This window comes from Aphis gossypii, chromosome 1, assembly GCF_020184175.1.
Source record: "Aphis gossypii isolate Hap1 chromosome 1, ASM2018417v2, whole genome shotgun sequence".
NCBI lineage: Eukaryota > Metazoa > Arthropoda > Insecta > Hemiptera > Aphididae > Aphis > Aphis gossypii.
The window spans coordinates 83790480-83811660 of NC_065530.1; the positions used below are offsets into that span (position 1 = coordinate 83790480).

The 21181-nt window shown below is 25.7% G+C and overlaps 1 protein-coding gene across 6 annotated transcripts in view; it reads right to left on the reverse strand.

Moving 5' to 3' along the window:
* The window catches only part of LOC114132118 (voltage-dependent T-type calcium channel subunit alpha-1G), a 223109-nt gene that overhangs the window by 157359 nt on the left and 44569 nt on the right, over positions 1-21181 (reverse strand). The gene's annotated exons all lie outside the window — the stretch shown is intronic.

A 21181-nucleotide genomic window follows, 5' to 3' on the forward strand; every position in this document is an offset into this window, starting at 1 on the left:
AGTTGGTTAAGGAAATATTATTATCAAAAAATTGATATACAATTAAAACAAGTACAATATATGTAATTTATTATTTTTTAAATTATTATTTGACATATAATTTCAAAAACATTTTGAAATAAAAATCATCAAATATTTGATAATTTCAAAAATATAATATTAATACCTTTAAGATAATTTTATACATTTCCAATTACTCTGTCTGAGTACATTACAGTAATAGAGACTTTAACGCTAAACGATATTTTGATTTATTCAATATATTATAAATTTGAGTTATTTAACCATACTTTCATATTTTATTTAATGTTTAGTTATTTAATTGTTTGGCTATTACGACTAAAAATTAAAAATTACAAAAAAAACCTTTTGATTTAAATTTATAAATAACTAATTTTGAAACATCTGAATGAATAAAATAAAAATATTTTATACGCGTATACGTAAATATAAACGAATATTCGTAAATATATTATAACTTATAACCATATCACAGGTTTTAATTCTTCAGTATATTTTTTTGAGCTGAGTTAAAATATTTAATTAATTTATCAATAAAAATTAAAAACGTTATACTGTGTTTACGATTTTTAGATAATATTATGTACATTTCTATTAAGTATAATTCCATTTTATCAAACAATTCTAAATATTTAAGATTTAATTTTAAGTATAATGGATCTAATAAAAGTCTAGTAACTCCTACTTATGGAATATAGATATGTGTGTATTATTTTGATAAAAAATACTTTTAAATAAATAAATTAGGAAATTAAATAAAGAAAGCACTATTTATTAAATTATAATTGAGTTGAAACTTAACAAAGTGTAAGTTATTCATATTTATTATGTAAGTATATTTTTGTCTTACCTATATTAAAATAAACACGTTCTTTATCAATTATTTACCTGTTATAATACCTTTCACCACAAAAATAATTATAGTTTTTCTTTAAAAAATAATAATAAATTAATTTTATATACTAATGACAGTAAAACTAATCAACTTCAGAACATAAATTTGAAGAAAATAATGATATGGGTGTAAAAAACTCTTCTTTATCTATTTAAAATGTTAATAGTTTAGCAGTTTATTCTACGATAATTTTAATGAACCTACTACAAATTATTTTAAACTAAAAATAAAAATAAATAACTTGCATTTCGATTGGTTCACAAAACTTAGTTACTCAATAAGTAGTTTTTAAATAGTTTCACCTTTTTTCATTTCATAATATTTTAACTTAAAAGTGTTTTTGTACCACAATACTAAATTATAATTTATGATTTAAGTTTATCTACAATTTCTGTGCTGTATAAAGAAGTTAACTAACTTAAATTAATAGTGTTTATTTCTATATGTATACAATTTTATCAAATCAACACCATTTTGGTTTAATGTTTAATTTTGCTTTTTGGATTAGCATATATTAAAAACGAAATTGTTTTACATAATACATATTATAAACAATAGTTGTTTAATATTTTTGATTGATTTTGTTTTGAAAGAGGGGTCTTGATAATATTTTGATAAAATCTTAAAATTACCTTTGTTCCCAAGCTCCTCTTATTTTTGCATATAATTATATAAGCTGTATATTATATTTCATTGAAATTATTAATTCTCAGTAAAAATATACACGATGAATTGAGCTATCTTTTTTTTTATTCTGTATATTATACAAAAACACACGCGAGTAGCACCAATATTATACTTTAACTAAATATAAATAACTGATAATGTGACATAGTCAAATCAGTTACTTATAAGTTATATTAGACAAACTCTTAATCTTACTTGATGAGATAACATTTTTTATACAAAATAGTTCTTGACACATTTATATATTTTTTTGGCCAGTATGTTTAAGTAGTTAGCATTATTTGTAATATAACAAAAAAAAATAATGATACCTAATAAAAGACTTATTTTTTTAAGTTTTCTTATTTTACTTTACATACTTTTACTACTGTTTATTTTATGTTTTTAACTGTATTTTATGTTTTTTTTTTTATATCAGAATATTATCTACCATTTGACGTTAACATTCCAATAAATAAATAAAAATAAATAATGACTTCTAAGTTTATCACTTTATCAGTGTTATCTTTATTTTATTTCCATACATTATACATTTTTTTCTGCTCGTTACAAACTGAAAATATGTCAAATATGTTACAACTAATATATTTCAACGTTTTTCTTTAATCAGATAATATGTCATCTTCTCATTGTTAGTATTAGTTTTAAAGAGACTAATGGTAGTTTTATCGATAACAAGCTTCAACAGGAAGCTTCTTATCGTCTGTTGATGTATAGAAAATGAACATTTCCAAGGTACTCCTGTAATATTTAAATAAATTATACATAATATACAGATAAATGATTTCAACACAATATTTAGTATATTAATTATTATATAATCGATTTTTCGCTTATGCGTGTAATTCAAAAAAAAAGAATTTGTTAAATCGTTCCACAAAATATCTTAATAGATAAGAAAATATCTAAAAAGAGCCATAATATAATTATAGATTATATAAAGTATCATAAAATTTAACTCGAAAATATTATTATTAAAAGTTCTTTTATTTTGTGGTGATTTGAATATTCAAAATTATGTTGAAATATACTTTAAGTGTAGGTAAAATTTGATTCTTTTTTTTATTATTATTAAAACGTGTAATTACAATCTATACATTAATGTTTGTATAGTAATTAATTTTTATTACAGTTATAACGGGAAATTACAAAGTTGGAAGATATTCAGTAGTACCAACCAACAACATTTTTTTTTTTATATATAATAAAGAAGTAGACATGTGGCATGTTAATTTAGGCTTTGCTGTTTTGGGACCTAACAAACATTGTTTTACAAGTTTTATAAAAATATTTTTCCAATTGATAAATTAACTACTTTTTTTTTAAGTATAAAAAAGTAAATAATTTTTTGAGTAAACGACTTAAAAATTAAAATTAAATGACTAATGAGTACGATTATTATAATTTTTATATTATTTCTATGACGCTTTTTAATTATGGTAGCTTAACCAAAATGTTGTCATTGATCGTGATTTTTTTTTTTTAAATATGTAATTTATATCAATGAATGTTAACCAAAAAAAATCGTACTAATGAGAACAATTTGCTAATAGACATTTGAGTACTTAAATGGGTATAAATAATGAATTCTTAATATTATATAATATAGTTATATTATATACATTGCCAAAAAAATTATTCAGGATGAGTAGTTTTTACGAGCAATTGGTTACCGGTGGAAGACAATATATATATATGCATAAGTATAAAGATAAAAGAACTTTAACAATGGTCCCTATGATTATATATATATAAAAAAAAAAACTAGAATTATATTATTAAGAGGATTTGACATAAACCTTTCGTGAGATAACTATATAACAAAATAATTTGCTTTTACCTACTATATTTTTTTTTATTATAATTTAATTTTCAATAATTTTGATCTTTTGGTTAATTATTATCAATATCATAGCCATAGTAACGATGAAAATAAAATATTGATCTATTGGTCAAGCAATACATGACAGACTGGCGCCAATATGTCCTAGACTGTAAAAGTAGCTAAATATCTATTGATTTTAAATATATATATATTTGACAAACAACAATAATACTGGATATCAATTGGTTATGTACAAATATAATGTATTGTTATTTTTTTTTATTAATAGAAACTTTGAATGGTTAATCTGCTAAAATAAAATTTCATAAAAAAATGTTAATTTTAGTTTTAATTATTAACAAAATATATTAAAGTGCATAAATTAAAAAAAAATAAATAAATAATAATACCTATTATAAAATAATATATTTTTTCTTGATATAATTTCTCATTTGGGTAATAGCAAAATCTCATAGGATTTACAATATAGTAAGTGATTTTTAGTTAATATTCTCACACAATTCCCTGCATTTAAATCGTGATTACTATTATTATTTTTTTTTCTTATAAAACCTTCAATATATCATTATTAATTTAATATCATAATATTTAACGATTCTTTATAAATAACGCGTCATTTAACTAATCAACTGTTTATACTGCGAGCAGTTCATATACCTTGAATAATTACTATTACATTCAAACGTTTAATGGAGCTAATGAATATCTATAATGGAATAATATATAATAATCATGTAAGATAGAAATGTAAAATCACCTTCTATTAAATCAAATTATGTAAAATCACATATAATATTGATAATTTTATAATCATTTTTGTTTGATGAGATATTTTTATAAGTAATTTCAATTGTAAGTTACTTAATTACTCCTCTTCAAATACTTTTGTGTATACTATTTATTCAAAATATATTATGAAGAAAAAATATGTATTTAAAATATTATAAATAAATCATAATTTTGCTATAATTATTACAGTAATACATTTTGATCTTCCTATTAAAGTTTTGATTGCTTTTATATTTTACTAACCATTAACCATATTTTTGAAGTCTGAACAAAATTAAAATTTTTCAAATACAAATTTTGGTTTAGTATATTAATTGTAGGTTAGGAGTTTAATTTATATATAAATGAAAACATAATTTATATTTGTAGATAAGAAAATCCAATTGGGTTATTTGGTAGGTATATCTATATTATATAAAATAGAAACATTATTTTTTGAATTAAATCGATAGTATTTAAAATTAACAATAATTCAAGTTATTTGGTAAAACCCATTCACAAATATAAATTGCTTTTGTATAAAATATGAATTAGATAATACGTGTTTCCTAACGTTTGTCTAAAATACAAATCAATATATGCGTAGTCACAACATTTGATCAAATAACTTGAGTTTAAATTATGTTTGATTACATGACTTTTACTTATAATTGAAACAGACGTTTTTATTCAAACTTTAAAAGAATAATATTAACTAATGGTTATAGTTATACCAGTATAATATGTAACATAAAATAGTAGGTAATAATATAAATTCTACTTAATATGGGTTTTTTTTAAATTATTTGTACGTTATAATATTATTCTTTTAGATGTTAGATGAAAAATTGGTTAAGAACAATGTCAATTAATTATATTTAAGTACCTACCAGGAATATTTAAAAACATTTAAGGTACAATATAAGCTTAAAAACTATTTCACATGAAAACGAGAAAAATTAAATCTATGTTTTCTCTAAGCCTGAAGCATAAAATATTTTTGAATCTTCTCAGTTCATGATGTTGTCCTTTTGAAACAAAATTAAAGCAATTTAATTTTTAAACTTATATCTAAACAAAATATAAAGTTTAAATGTTTTTGCGTGCATAAAAAATTCAATAAAGATTAAAACATGGGCTTGAAGGAAAAATAATGAGATATCCGCTTTGATGTAAATATATTTTTATATAAATATAATGTATTTTTATAGATTTATATTATACAACTAATATGAGTATTATAGCATTAAATAATAGAGATTTATAATGTTATTTTACAAACTAAAACATAAAAATTGTTTTTTTTTCTAGTTTTATTATTCTTATTAAACAATATATAATATATAAATTTAATAACGACGTGTTACTGAATACAGAAAATACAACAAAAATAATGTATTCCAAATTATATACCATTATTTAAATGTATACATAAAGCTTATTTAAAACGACAAATATAATAATATAATAGAACTATTTATCTTATTTTAGATGAGAATCGTAGTACATTCATATTTTTTTACACGAATGTGTTTAAAACCAAAGTAAACAAAAAAATATGAACAGTTTTGTTACGAATAATTTAATGAACTATAAGTTGAAATGTGTATATGTTTGTACTTATATTTTTTTTCTTTTTTGGTTTTTTTTTTGTGTTTGTAATCTCATGGTTAATATTCATGAATATTACGAATGTTAAGTTAAAATTGATAGAATAAAAAATATAAACTGATTACAAATTGTAAGTTAAAAACTAAGTTATTAAAATTATAAAGCACGTTTTTTAATTTAGTAAATTGTGTGTATTCTGTGTAGTTATCTTTTGGTATAAACTTTGAAATATTAAAATGTCTACTAAAATATACAGTCAAAGTAATATATCACTTATAAATCAAGAAACAAAAACTACTGATTTATCCTTAAATTGTTTCTCAACTTTAAATGACATATTATTATAAAAAATATGTCCAGCCTCAAAAAATAAAAAAACGAATAAGATGTTATACATAATATGGTTATGGTGCTATTGACAAACAAATAATATGATTATAAACTACGGAAAAAGTATATTTCAATGTCATATTATTAGAGTGCCTGTGTAAAATATTAATATACCTATATCATTTTTTTTTTTTTTTTTAATAAATTTACCACATCGAAATTCATTTTATTGGTACAGAGATCGTTTCAATTTAAAATATCAATAGTATATAAAGATCACGATATTTATAATAATATACTGCCTATATATAATTAGATAATAAAACATTAGTTTATTAACTATGAACCTAACTCCAAATTTTTAAAATCATAATAAAATTAATTTAATTTTACTGAAAATTTTAAAGTTGGTAAAATTTTCTTAAATAGAAAGCCTGAAATGTTTTTATATTATACGATGTACCGCGGAAATAACAGATTGAGTATACGTGAGGTATTGATTTAATAATTTAACATTCATTTTTCTGAATTTAATATTGTGCAGATATTCTATAGGCAATTATTAGGCATATATTTGTTTTTATATAACTTAAAATTTATAATAACATAATAAACATATACACTATACATGTATCTGAATGGGTGTATTAATGCTTGTTCGTGTGAGATAGAAAGAGATATATCACATATTATGTGAATGGGATAAAAAATTTATGATTACATGATGCTGAATTAATACAATAATACAATTATCTATATAAATATACCACCAAAAATTACGTTATTCATATTATTACCTGTTACAGTAGTCAGTGACAGTGTATAATAAATTCATATACAATGTTTAGACCATTATTTTTATGAAACAAGTCCAATTAGTTTAAAAATATTCTGTCAAACAACTAAGTAATGATTTTCTTAACTCTTGTTCGAATATAATTTTAACTTTTATTATGATTAATATTTTTCGATTACGTGTTCGTTTTATCGAAAATTATTATGTTATTGAATTAAGTAATTATAGTCATAACCACAAAATGAAAATTTAAAAATGTTCGTATTTAAATAGCATTAATAGTATTAACTCTGTTAGCAGAAATCAATATCTATGAAACAATATCTCCACTAATTTCCTAAGTAAAAATGTGTATGATTGTAATATTATTATGTTAAGTTTTTTTTTTTTACTAGAATCACAATATAATAATACGTCATAATATTCTATACATGGCATGTCCTTGTGATAGAATATGATTTTAATAATTTTTATTTTATCACCAGCAAGCATAGCTGATACTTTACAAAACCGTAAATATAATTACGACTCAATCGATCATATTTTTGTGAACAATATAGTTTTAACTTTCATAAAATAACTATACTATACACGGCTTATCGTGTGCATTTAGCATACATTTTGAAGTCTAATTTTAGTATAAAATTATTTAGCCGTCCATATTATACATCATGTATACACTACCGGCGTTACCTATGATTATTAACGCATTTTAATAACTATATACTTGATCGAAGCACTCATTTACTTAAAATATAGCTATAAAAGGTTCGTTCTTATTTACACGTTTTCTTTTATTATATATAAGAAGTAAATATTAATTGAGTAAAAATTTGAAAGGAATTGTATGTTTCTCTCTCTATTATAATTCACCAACATTACAGGGCCGCTACTTATTTCTTAATCGTGACCCGAGGTCTACTATAATTGTATAGTCAAACTTTTATGAAACGAAACACAATCGTTAAGTCAGTCACTCACCCTAGTCGATTACTTTATTGCCGGTTGGCAGCGTCTTACCAAACAGAACGGAGGAGCAGGACCGGATATCGTTATTTTTAGTGATGTTATGTACCATATACAACTCGAAACGTAATAAAATTGTTATGGTTTTAATGGTAAACGGACCAAATCTCTACAAATACAAATCACCCCTTTTGTTTGTGGTGGACCTAATTGTGCAATAACTTTTTACCCTAAGTAGTTGCAATGTTATATTTGTCCATAAATGTCACCCATTAAAAAAAAAAAAACACCTATGTATATAACATGTAATTTATATAATATTATTGAAAATTAAATTATCATTTGTAATTTATTATAATAGTTTAAGTAGTTTAAGGAATACCAAAATACCAATATGTTGTATTGTGGATGAATAATTTAAACAATTGAAATTATAATGATTTGTTTAAATTAAAATGTTATAGATACAAATTGCAATTATCTTTGTGGACGTGGCTATTTTTCCAAAAATATTATTTCTAAGTATAATAACTTCAAATAGTAAAAATAACAAGGTTAATACTTTTGGTGATTGTTTATTTTTAAAACAATCACTCTGTATATAATATTATTATTTATAGTTTATAAAAATATGTACACACTTGCCTGCGCACGAAATATACTCGTCTGTTCCGGAGACATGCCAGACGTGCATACATAATAGTATAATATTGTAAAGTATAGTGGTGGATGATTTTTTTTGTTTCTTTTTTATTTTATTTTCCATCTAGCATGTACATCTTATACTGCTCCGAGTTAACAGAAAGCTCCGATTTCATTTCTCTTTCGCTTCTATAACAATGTATTATATATTATTATTGTGAGCTATTTAACTTTCCATAAAAACCAACTACTTTCATTACTGTTTAAAAAAATAAATAAATAAATAATAATGTCAAAAGTGATTTTTTGGCAGTCAAGTTTTTCTTCAGCTATAAGGGAGAGATGAAGAGTCGTATGTTTATTTTATGCAATTCATATATTATAACATATATGTATATAGATATACATATACTTACTATATGAATATACAATAAAAAATAAAACAAAATCGTAGTATATTATACTTCTCTTTTTGTCTGGTTTGAAACGAAAAGCAAAAAAGTGGAGAATATTATAAATTGTAATACTTTTTCGTACCATTGAAACAGTAAATCGTATTCGTCGTACAACGGGTTAATTTTTGAAAATGTATTTTTACACCGAACTGCAGAGATTTTATAAACATGTATTGAAAAATATTATATTTTTGGTACTCGTAAAACTAGTTATAATTTATCATTAACACCATTTTTATAATAGTAATAAATGTATCACTTAACAGTTGTTTAAAAGTTTATATGAGAAGAATATTTAAAAAAAAAAAAACTTTTTGTGACTTTCTCTATGTTATTCTTATTCAATACCTACTCTATAATTTAAAAAACTATGTAAATAACTTATACTAAACTATATTGGTTCATGTAATTATAAATAAATATTTTCAATAATAAAAAAAAAAATGCTACTTTAAAGTATAAAAGTATTTCAAAACTCGATTTATTGTCCAAAAGAGTCGTATTTTATAGTAACTATTAAGATCTTGTAAAGAAAAATGTATTTTTCAAAGTTAATAAAAATGCCGATAGAATGACTATAAAGTAATAAAACATGCTATATGTATAAACTAATATAATAAATTATATTAAAATACAGTAATTTATTAATTCATACATTTTCAAAGAAGTTATAAATGTATTGGTTTTTGTCTCTTATGGTATTTAATTTTAAAACTATCTATTTTGATTTTTTTTTTCTGGTAGAAAATTGGATATACTTAGTAATTTGGGATATTCCGAGCTATTTTCACAATAATTGGGTAACGAAGTAATAAATTCATCTGATGAGCTTTGAATATATCATAGTCAATAAATTGTTCAACATGCATGAGAAACATCTAGGTCATATACCTAGTTTAAATTACTCACGCTAAAGAAAGAAAGAATCTCATTGGAGGTATAATAACCTGGTATATCCCTAAAATGTATACAATACTATACAATATACATACATATACATTTGTATACAGTTATACATATATATAATATATATATAAACCAATCTTGCTAGAAAAATAAATGAACGATTATAAAATATAGAGACGTATAGTAAGTGGATCTCAGGTTTATTGTACCTCAGTTCACAGGAAAATTAGCGTAAGTATAAATACCTTTGTGAAATAATTCTACTGTGATGAACAATTCGCCCGTGGCACTTGGTAAATCAAATATTATATTATTTTATTTAAAAAAAAAAATGTTCCGTAACCAATGACAACCATATAATATATATAAACAAAAAAATACTCTATTTTCGTGAGCTAAAATGTAATTCTTGTGTGAACCACCCTATAGTAATTAGTTGCTGAACTCTGGTATAAAAGCAGTCTACAACTCATCTGAGCGTTCAATAGATATATGAAGATATAATACCAGTATATGGAGCTATTTGGTCAAAATGTGGATTTGTACAAAAACCATCAACCTTTGGTTGACTATTATATAATATCATAATATATTATTTATTGATTATTATGTATACATAAATTATAATTATGTATTTAGAAATACTACCTATGATTGTTTAAATAACAATTGCATTGAGGTGGGTAAAAAAAAATGTAACAATTCACTATTTTATGTTTATTCTTATTTTTAAAATTCATTAGATTCTATTGACTGAATAGAAACTGAATAATTTATCGGAATTTTAAAAAATAATAAACGGAATATGAATTTATAGGATTTCCAACTACATTAAATAATTTGTGAATGTATTGATCAATGACTGCTATGAAATTTTAATACATTGTCTCCATAAAGTATTGATTTATTTATAGTTTGTACACTTGTGGTTTATGGGTTAGAGTTTCGGTTAAAGGGCAAATAATAGTTCTTATTTAATATGTTGACATAGGTATAAAAGTTAGGTATCACTCATATATCCTATACGTAATAAACAATATTAATATATATTTATATATTATATACAAGAATTAAATGTTATGTATTAAATACCTATATATTTATAATTTATAACCAGTTTCTACCAATATTTAAATGAGTGTTAAAATATTTAAAAAAAATCTAAATTAATTATAATTCAGATATTTCAAACTATATATATTATACTATATAATATTATGAAAAAATAAAAGATTCTACACTTTAAAACTTATAATTCAAACATAAATATCCTAAATCATGATTTAAAAAAAAAAGGTATTATATTTTTAATAGATTCCATTTTGCTTTCAACCAGAAACTTAATTTTTACCACATACAATTTGACGTGAACAGTATAGTTTTTGTTTTATTACTAGAAATCTAGTAAGCAGACTACTTAAGTTTGAGTACAATTATGTATAAACATATAGTGCTATAATAAAGCATTACTTAAAGTCAAACAATCTGCCATTTTCAGAAAAAAAAAACTAAACGAGAATCTGTAAAAGACATTTTCTGAAAATAAACTATTATCGGGAGTTACAAAGGTAAATATTTATTTCCATTTTGGTATAAACAACAAAATCCTCTTTGCTGATGCAACTAATATTTGTGTGAACGAGATTCTTAAATCTCTGCATTATAGTAACAGAGTGGTGTTACTATTTTTAGAAACACTAGTAAATTATATTATGCTGACATAAATCCGATACACTGTTTAACCTTCTATAAGTTATTACCAACTATTTTAGATTAATTACAAACACATAAACATTTTATTACTTACGCTAGCAAAATTAATGTCTTATTAAGTTATCTTAGCAATATATATTATATTTCAATAAATTAATAGGTATAATACTAAATCTACGTTATATTAAATGATTTAATTACGTGGTAGCTTTATCCACAAATTTTATTATTACACTTATTTTCTATTTTTTCATTTTTTTTTTTTTATCATCAAAGTTTTGTTACAAAAATTGATAATTTATAATTATAATGGTACCCATAAATAACAAAAAAAAAAAAAAAAAAAATTCATAAAACTATTAGATAAATGAACAACAATATATTTTCAACAAACTACCCTACAACTAAATTTATTTAAAGGTTTGTAAATACTATATAACGAACTTACAAACTAAAAGAGAAAGGGAGGTCAAGTGAGTAATGTTTTGTTATATAGTGGGTATCGAGTGGATTTCGGACATAGATAAGGTAAATTTAATGGATGTGTAAAATTTGAATGAAATGATAGGTATCGTTGTATACAAAAAACGATTCTGAACGGAGATAATCTGTCAGCCTAGGATATATTTTCCACAGGGTGGTAGAAAAAGTGGTTTATGTTTTAACAACCTGAACACCCCAAAATTAAATCATGTACTGAAAATGCCAATTTAAACAACTGATGTATGTTTCAAGTTTCTACGACTAGTAATTTTTTACTACGCGAAACATCTAAAATTATTTGACAGTAAATCGTTATTTTAGGCGTAAATTTTTGATTTCTTGAAAATTTTAAACTAATGATAAAAACATTTGAATTGAACAAAGCTCAACTTTTTTAAAAATTATTGTAAGCCAAACTTATGGAAAATCTTGGATTTAATTTTCGATTCTTAGCTACTTTTACAAAATTTATTATAAATTTTAACTGCATAATAATTTGCAAAAATAAATGATTTTGACGAATTATGTCAATATTTGAACTCAAGCACGCTAATAAAAAAAATTGTGCATTATACGTATTTTTATAATTATTGAATCACTATAAGACTTACTCATGAGGAACTTTTTATTACATTTTCTGGTATTTTGATTTAGCCAAAATTATTGAAATTTATAAAAAAAAAGAAAAACTAAAAACTGAATATTTCAAATGCCTATCAATAGCCTTAAAATAAGCAAAATATTTTGAAAATTAAATTATGTAAAGAAAATGCCTATCAATTGTCTATAAATAACTCAAAAAAATAGCGAGAATATTTTAAAAATTTAACCGTGTGTAGATATCACTAATATAAACATTTGGTAAAAATTCAAGTATTCACAGTGATTCGTTGTTGAGTTACAACTATGAAAAAAAAAAATCGATTTTGTCAAAAACTTGTTTTGCGTGAAAATTCCATTTTTTCGTTACTTTTTTATGATTTTACTCGATTTTTTTTTTTTAAACCACTGGAAAATTCTTATTTTTGATTTCTATAATTCACTAAGAATATTCAGTTTTCCACCGGAAACCACCCATAAAGTTTTAAATTGAAGCATTATTTCGACAATTTATGGTGTACACAGACACAAAAATAAAAACAAGAAAAAAAACACACTTCCTTGTAGAATCAATACGTCATTCATCACTCCGTTCAGAATCTAAAATAAGCTTTTATTTCTAAACTTTAAGCAGTTAACTACAATTAAAAATATTTTATTTTTTATTTTTAAATTATACCTTATATAAGTATTTAAATACATATACAGTTGTATTCTGTTTAGTTTTGAGTCAGACTAATTAATAACATTACTTTTAACTAATTTAATTTGCATAGAATATTAAAATACAAGTCAAATAGCAATCTATAATATTTTATTCATAAATTGAAATAATTAATAGATGATTAATTAAAAACTGCAAGTACGCCAGTTTACATATCGATCCCACATTAAAATTCTATTATTATAAATTGCATTGTACAATAAATAAACCAATAACCTAATAATTGTACATTTTTTTCATTATCATTTACATTTTTATTTGTTTTTTAACTTATCGTAAAAGTCAATTGATACCAAAATTCTGAACATTATTTTCAGTAATCACAAACATATTGTATTTAAATAAAAACAAATCATTAGTAATGAAATAATTACAATAATAATTATCACATTAATTTATTAGTATAAAAATAATTATTCAAATATTGTGTTATTTTGAAAATTATGATACTCTTACAAATATCTACTATGTTCAATTCAAATGCACCGGAATTGTTTTTTGTTTATTATTTCATATTAACTTAGCGAACAATCATCAGAGTCACTATCCATTTGGCATTCAATTGATATGCATAAGAAATAATACATTATTTTTAAAACACATTTGCTAACAGTTATTTTGCAATACGATAGAGAAAAATAGTGATGACGTTAGATCTTCAATGGCACTGTAAATAGTTAATAAAACAAACGAGTTCATTGAATACATTATTAAACGTCTTATTTTAATGAAGAGAAATGTCCCGATGGGTGAAAATGTTAAAACTTTAACGGGTACGCATATTCGAAACGAGAATTGCGTCAATAATAAATGGCATAACGCGTTTCAAGTACTCATATATATATATATATATATATATATGCACAGCCTACTTGCATGAATAGTGTCACTGTAGGTATATGGATATTCGTTGCACTTATCTCGAGTACATTATATGCGCGTCCGTAAACTCTCTCTCTCTCTCTCTCTTTCTCTTTTTCTATAATATATATTATATATGTATAAATATACATTTTATTAATATATATATAAAAAATAGTGAGTATAGAGCTCATAATACCTTTGTCCTACCAAGTTTGAAAACGAAACTATCAAAATGGTGTAACTGATATACTTAAGTAGGTATAAGACTTATAGAACTATTTATATATAAATAAGTATTGTGTACTTATAAAACTTGATTGGTACAAATATCACTGCTAATGCTTCGTGTGATTCTGTAGGTACTAAATAACATTAAAAATTGTTCAATTATTCGAATTTTAACAATAAAATATATTAACATGAACAATAGATGGGTACATCAGACGACAAACGACTAAAAACAATAATAGATGAAAAAAAACAAATACAATATTGTCAATATTGACATCAAAAAATAATCGTTAAATGTGAATATCGCTTACCCACCGGTCAATGAAATAATAGATATTTTTGTTAAACAATCATATTAAACATATTCTGGAATATCTAGTGTAGATCCACAGTATATTATAAGACTAAGGAATAACGATTCATAAGTGAAATAGTATTTTAATTTGTTTTTCCTTTTTTTAATAAGGCTTTTGAATTAAATCTGAAATAATGTAGACAATGACTTATGGAATATATTTCGGGTACCTAGATTACTTGTTTTGAAATAAAATTCGTGGACGGTCGTATACTTTTCACCAGGGTTAAAAATGTTTTCACCAACGACCACGCCACTGAAAATTCACGGTTGGTAGATTCTGGGAGCGGGAAAAAAAACGTCTCATTCCGTTCGACCCGTAAGATTATACGGTCGCCCCGACAAATCCATTAGCCATAATCAACATTTATATATATACACACACAACGTATTCAGCGTGTCCATGTCTCGTGAAAGAAAAAAAAAATCCAACACCGAATTCCTTTGGGTGTTTGTCACGAACCGTTTGGGTCGCAACTATATATACACAGTGGACACGGTTTATTCGACGGACGTGACGCAAAATTATTTGACCGATTGCGAGTTTGCCCGAGCGTTGCCGTCGTCTTCTTACCCTCTGGCTATAAGTAGAAAACCGATCGAGATTTCATTATTATTATATATATTTATTTTTTTTCTTCCCATTACTGGTTCGATCGATCACAAACTCTATAGGGGTGTTACGTATACCTATGTTGCTATAATAGTCGTACAAGCATATAGTATATAACAAAACCCGCGGACCTCGAGCGGAATAGTGCTCGTACGATGTTTACAACGTTAATAATATTCCATTAGCACGCTCGCGCTGTTTTTACGCGTGTTAGTACCCACAATACCCATCGTTAGTGTACCAAAACTGCAACGGTTTTTGGACGATAATAATACTATCACCGTGCGTGAACGGTTTTTAATATAATAATATTCACGACGTTTTACTATGTCGTTGTAATGGTTTTCGAGTTGAACCGATGTAAAATGTACAATTAATGTGCTCTGTATGCTATAGAAGCCTATAATAAAGCAAAAGTTATCTCAAATAATATGTTGTTATTCTGAGAGATGTGTGCAAATGAAAATAAACTACAGCCAATCCTTTAATCTGCAATAAGAATAAGACATACCGAGGGTTTCAAGATAAAAACCGAGCACGCGATTTAAGTAGTTTGTTATATATCACGTTTTATGGTTTACTATGCATCTGTGTGATGGCTTTTGTTTTATGTCTTAATTCAACTACTATATTATTATATTAGCTAATAACTTACAGTATTATAAGTAGCAAATAATAATCACGGTAGTTACGTAAATTACTAGAGTACAGAGTTACGTCACAGCAGTAAAATAGACATTTTGATTAGCAGACATTTTTCATCGAGACCTTTGGCCGTTTGTATTATTATATTTGCATAATATAAATAATATTGTATTTCCCTGGAAATAATTTGATTTTAATTTATATTCATAATTTAATATAGTATTATGTAAATTGTTTCAAATTAAATTATTGATATTATTTTAAAACAATAATAAAAAAAAAAACTTTAAGCTTAAACAGTAAACACTATTATATTGTCTATTAAATTTATTGAAAAAGTTAATCGATTATGAAAATAATAATTTTATTCATTTATTAAAAATTAAGTGCGCTGTAGAAGATATCACGATCAATTTGAATTTATTACAAACATTTATTGCTTCTATAATGTGGTATTGTATAATATATATTATATATTTTTTTTTTTGAAAACTCAAAAAAAAAAAAATCATATTAATATAATTTCCATTGGTAACCTTAAGCTTTTTTAGTTAATACATTTTACATTCATTCAGTTATTTTTCAATGTACGGCATGATTAAGCAAAAAAAAAAAAACCAATTTGTATAAATACTATGACAAAAATAACTAATATAAAAAAAAATATCTATTTTTGCATGACGAAAATTTAAATTATTTTTAATACAATATTGATACGTAAAGATGAGTATAAAATAGTATATACAGTTTTTAAACGTTATTTTTTTTTCATTTAGACTAATTGTTATTTTATTACAAAAAGCATATGCAAATTAAAAGGGTTTATTTATATGTTATGTATACGATAATGTCTGATAGGCATATGTACCTATAAATATTATGATTCGGTTCAATTTTAATTACATAATAATATAGTAATTTAATTTCAAATGTAATATACGTTTGTAAACACGAATAGTTAATTATTACTTTAGTTCTCGAGTACCTTACCTAGACATATTTTGTACTTACTCGTTTAATATAAACGTGAACTATTATTTAACTTTGAAGTAAATTCATATTTTAATAATAATACGTACGTTGGACAATGGGCACAGTAAGTTTTCAAACGTTTATTTATTTACAACACTTAAAATAAGTTAATGGATGGCATAAATTATATAGTTCATTTCATTAATTTTAATTTTTTAATTCGTTAAATATTTCAAAATATCGACATTTTCATACTAATTACAATGTTTATTACATTAATATTGAATCGATTGAAAAACCTATACGACGATCACCGTAGTAATTATGAAGTTAAAATTGTTACTGGAAAAAGTTTCTTGGCAGTAAACTAAAAATAAAAATGTGAAGTCAAGTCTTATATTGTCGATGGTGAAACATTTCGAGGGCTGCGCACCGTTATATAGATTGATTACGTCTATTAAACCCCTTTAACGCGCGGTGAATCAAAACGGACAACTATATAGACCATTTATCTTCTGCCACTGCACGCTTATAAGCCGAAAACACATCATATTTCGTAGTTTTGTACATCGTTTTCGGTCGAACGAATAACTACTTTTTAAGACAACAATTTTACCGTAAACGCTTAATATGTTAAACGTTATAGTACGCAGTGACTATCGATCAGTATTAAAATATTATATCCATAAGCGTTTTATAACTTTCGTTGAAAACGGTCAGAGTAATAAATATAATATTATCGAATAACTACTATATTATAATATACTTTTAATCACTGCTATTATTTCGTATAAACGTAATCGCGCGATGATATCGTCGTCTGAGCCCCGGCAAAAATCGTCGACCGCGTACGATTTCGAGTGTCAATTAAAACACAAAACTAAGTACCCAACCGCGTGGAATTCACACAAAACGCATGGTGTGAATGGAGTAGTCGTGTCGCGAAAAACGCAGTCCCGCAGGCGTAGGCTCGACGTATAAAACCGTGTACGGTACACATCGCAGTCGAATATTGTAATGGCACTGCGCATAAAACACGGCCGTTCGCGCAAACGGAGAACTCAAAACGAATCGAAAAAACACGCGCGGGCGGCATATAACAGGTACGACGGTGAGTACGCGTATTACGGTACACCATATATTATATCCTACCCATATATCCCGTATAATATATGTACGTATGTCGTACACGGCTACAGGTATACATACATAAGTAGGTACGTGTATATATTATTATATGACGCGCGGGATAGGTATACGCAATTTTCGGGCACGGCGTTTCCGCAGGTACGATGTGGGTCTGTGGGTGGGGGGCCGTGTAAAAACGCACGGCGCCCGTCCGCGGACCGCGTCTGACCGCGAGAGCGTATGTATATAATAATATATCGCCTCCGCCCTGCCCCGGCGGCGCTGCAACAACCCTTACGGGATTTGCACCGCCGAATAACGCGCGGGATATATAATACAATGTATCGACCGGGTAACCGAGCTTTAACACGTACCGCGTGCTTTATGGCGGCGGCCAGAAACGTTATAATGTGTGTGTGTGTGTGTGCGAGTGCAAGTACGACGGCGAAGTATGGCGGCGAGATCCGAGCGAAAGGGTCGAAATGGCCACCTGTGAGAACGGCCGTTATCCACCACCGCACCCTTCACACGGTTCACCCTCACCTAACTTCCACATCTCCACTCGGTTCCGGTGGTGATCCTGCTGCGGAGCGGTGCAGAAAGGAGAGAGGGGGTACTCGTAGCCTGTTAGTCATTTTTGAACCAACGATAACCCCCCCCCCCCCAAGCATACACCCTTGCCATCTCCACTGCGCTAAAGCGTTATATTATTATTATTATTATTATTATTATCGTCGTGTTTGCATACCTATGGTACATTTATGTGTGTACAATACAATATATATATATATATGGGTGTGTGTGTGTGCGGATAGAATGTTGGTGTTGGCGATTTCGGCGCTATAACATTATGCCCTTATTGGGCGCGTTCGCAGACGGGCCGAAATTCGTTTGCCGCAATACTCGTAGGTAAACTACTTTAATAATAATACGCGAACACGCCCGCCGTACACAAACGACCACAACGTTACATTTTTCATGCATATTATAATATTATTATGCGTTTGCGCTCGGCGAGCACAAGAATACAACAAATACCGCTCGCAATACGGTCATAATATTGTTGAAATAATGTGTGTATATAACATTATTATATCAGTGTGTCTGTGTGTGTGTGCGTTTATAATTTGACTTGCGAGTTTAAGATTCCATCGCAACAACCGTGAAATCGTGGCCGTGTAGCGAGACTTCCTGACATTTCCCCAGGTGGGTCGTCTCATAATATCTCACGATATAAATACTTTTGAGTTTAGTTTCGTACCGCCGTGCTCGATTAATATTCTCCGTTAAATATTGCGATTATTTGGTCGTCTCGACGAATTAACTCTTTATCGTCACTGTCCGACACTCTAATACGATTCAATGATGGATGTTGTGGGGGATGAAATGCAACAGTGGAAAACACGTGTGGCAACCCAGAAACGAGACTCCTCAAAAATGACATCCTCTTGACGTGTCGTGACGAGTCTATACATAATATTATACTGTATTATTATTACATTGCACTTCGGGTATTATTTTGTTTTCCCAAATCGTAAATAATGTATATACATATTTATTGTGTATGGGGCGTTATTCGCCGGCGACGTGACCTAGTAAGAGATCCGAGACCGATTCTCTCCCCTTTTCCATTTCGATCCATTCGTATCCCAATATACTAATATCAAGCCGCCGGATAATAATACGGCAACATGATATCTATTACAACTGTCTGTACACTGCCACGCACACATAATATATACGTATATACATTATATCTAATAGACTCAGTACAGTGAAACATAAATAAAAACGACGACGCGGCTGCATGATTCCACCTACGTTTTGGGGCCTTTTTTTCTGAATTAACTTTCCCACACTAGACGCTTTTACGAACAGACTGATTTATGTTTAAATGTTGTATGGTTTTTTTTTTTTTTTTTGCTCACCATATAATATAGTCTAGTAGAAATTTTGCACACTATATAAATACGTATGTATATTTTATCATTTTAATTTATAACGAATGGTATGAACAGTTTAAAGTGTTATAATATTATTTTAGTACACACTGGTATTTATAACGATTTATACAATTTAAAATAATTTATCATATTCAAAATGAAATATTATATGACTTGCGTAACTCGTGACTTGTATATAACATGATATTGTGTTATGTAATAAAAATGTTTATACGGTAATGGACTCAATGGAATAATTGTATTAAAAAATGTATTTCATAAAAAAAAAAAAAATACATTTAAGATAGAAAACGTTTAATAATAATATGTAAATTCGTATAATTCTTAAAAGAGAAAATCTAAGCTAATAGTATTCAAAGGAGTATAAAAATTAATCGTAAAAACTGCGTTTATTTGCTTTGCTTAATACACGAGTGTTTTATACATAATATTAAATAAACTTCTACAACTTTTGGTTCTTTAAATAGTATACAAAATTTTTCATAAACTCTTTAGATGTTTCTTGCATTTGTATTGTTTGTAATGCTACAAAATTATAATTAAAGATGACGAATATTTGTAACCCGATACAAAAATAAACACAATTTTAAAACTTCATCTTTTAAGAAGCTTATGTAAATAAGAAACTTCAAGTTTTTCATTTTAATAATCTTATTATGACTGTTTTAAACAAATTTTAGGTTCACCATCTGCTCAAGCTTTTTGTAAAATTTGACTTAATTTATCAGCACTAAACATCTAAATCAATGTTCAGTTTTCAGTAGGTATGATTATTTGCGATAACATATTACAATAATATATTGAAACTTTGTTAAAATTTCAGTATTATTAGTTTTCATGAATACAACAAAATAGGTGACTAAAAATTGTTTATTTATCAGTAAATATCCAATTTCGATAAAATTTGAATTTAAATGTCTACACTCTATAGAACAAAAATAATTTTTAGCTATAAAATAATTTGTA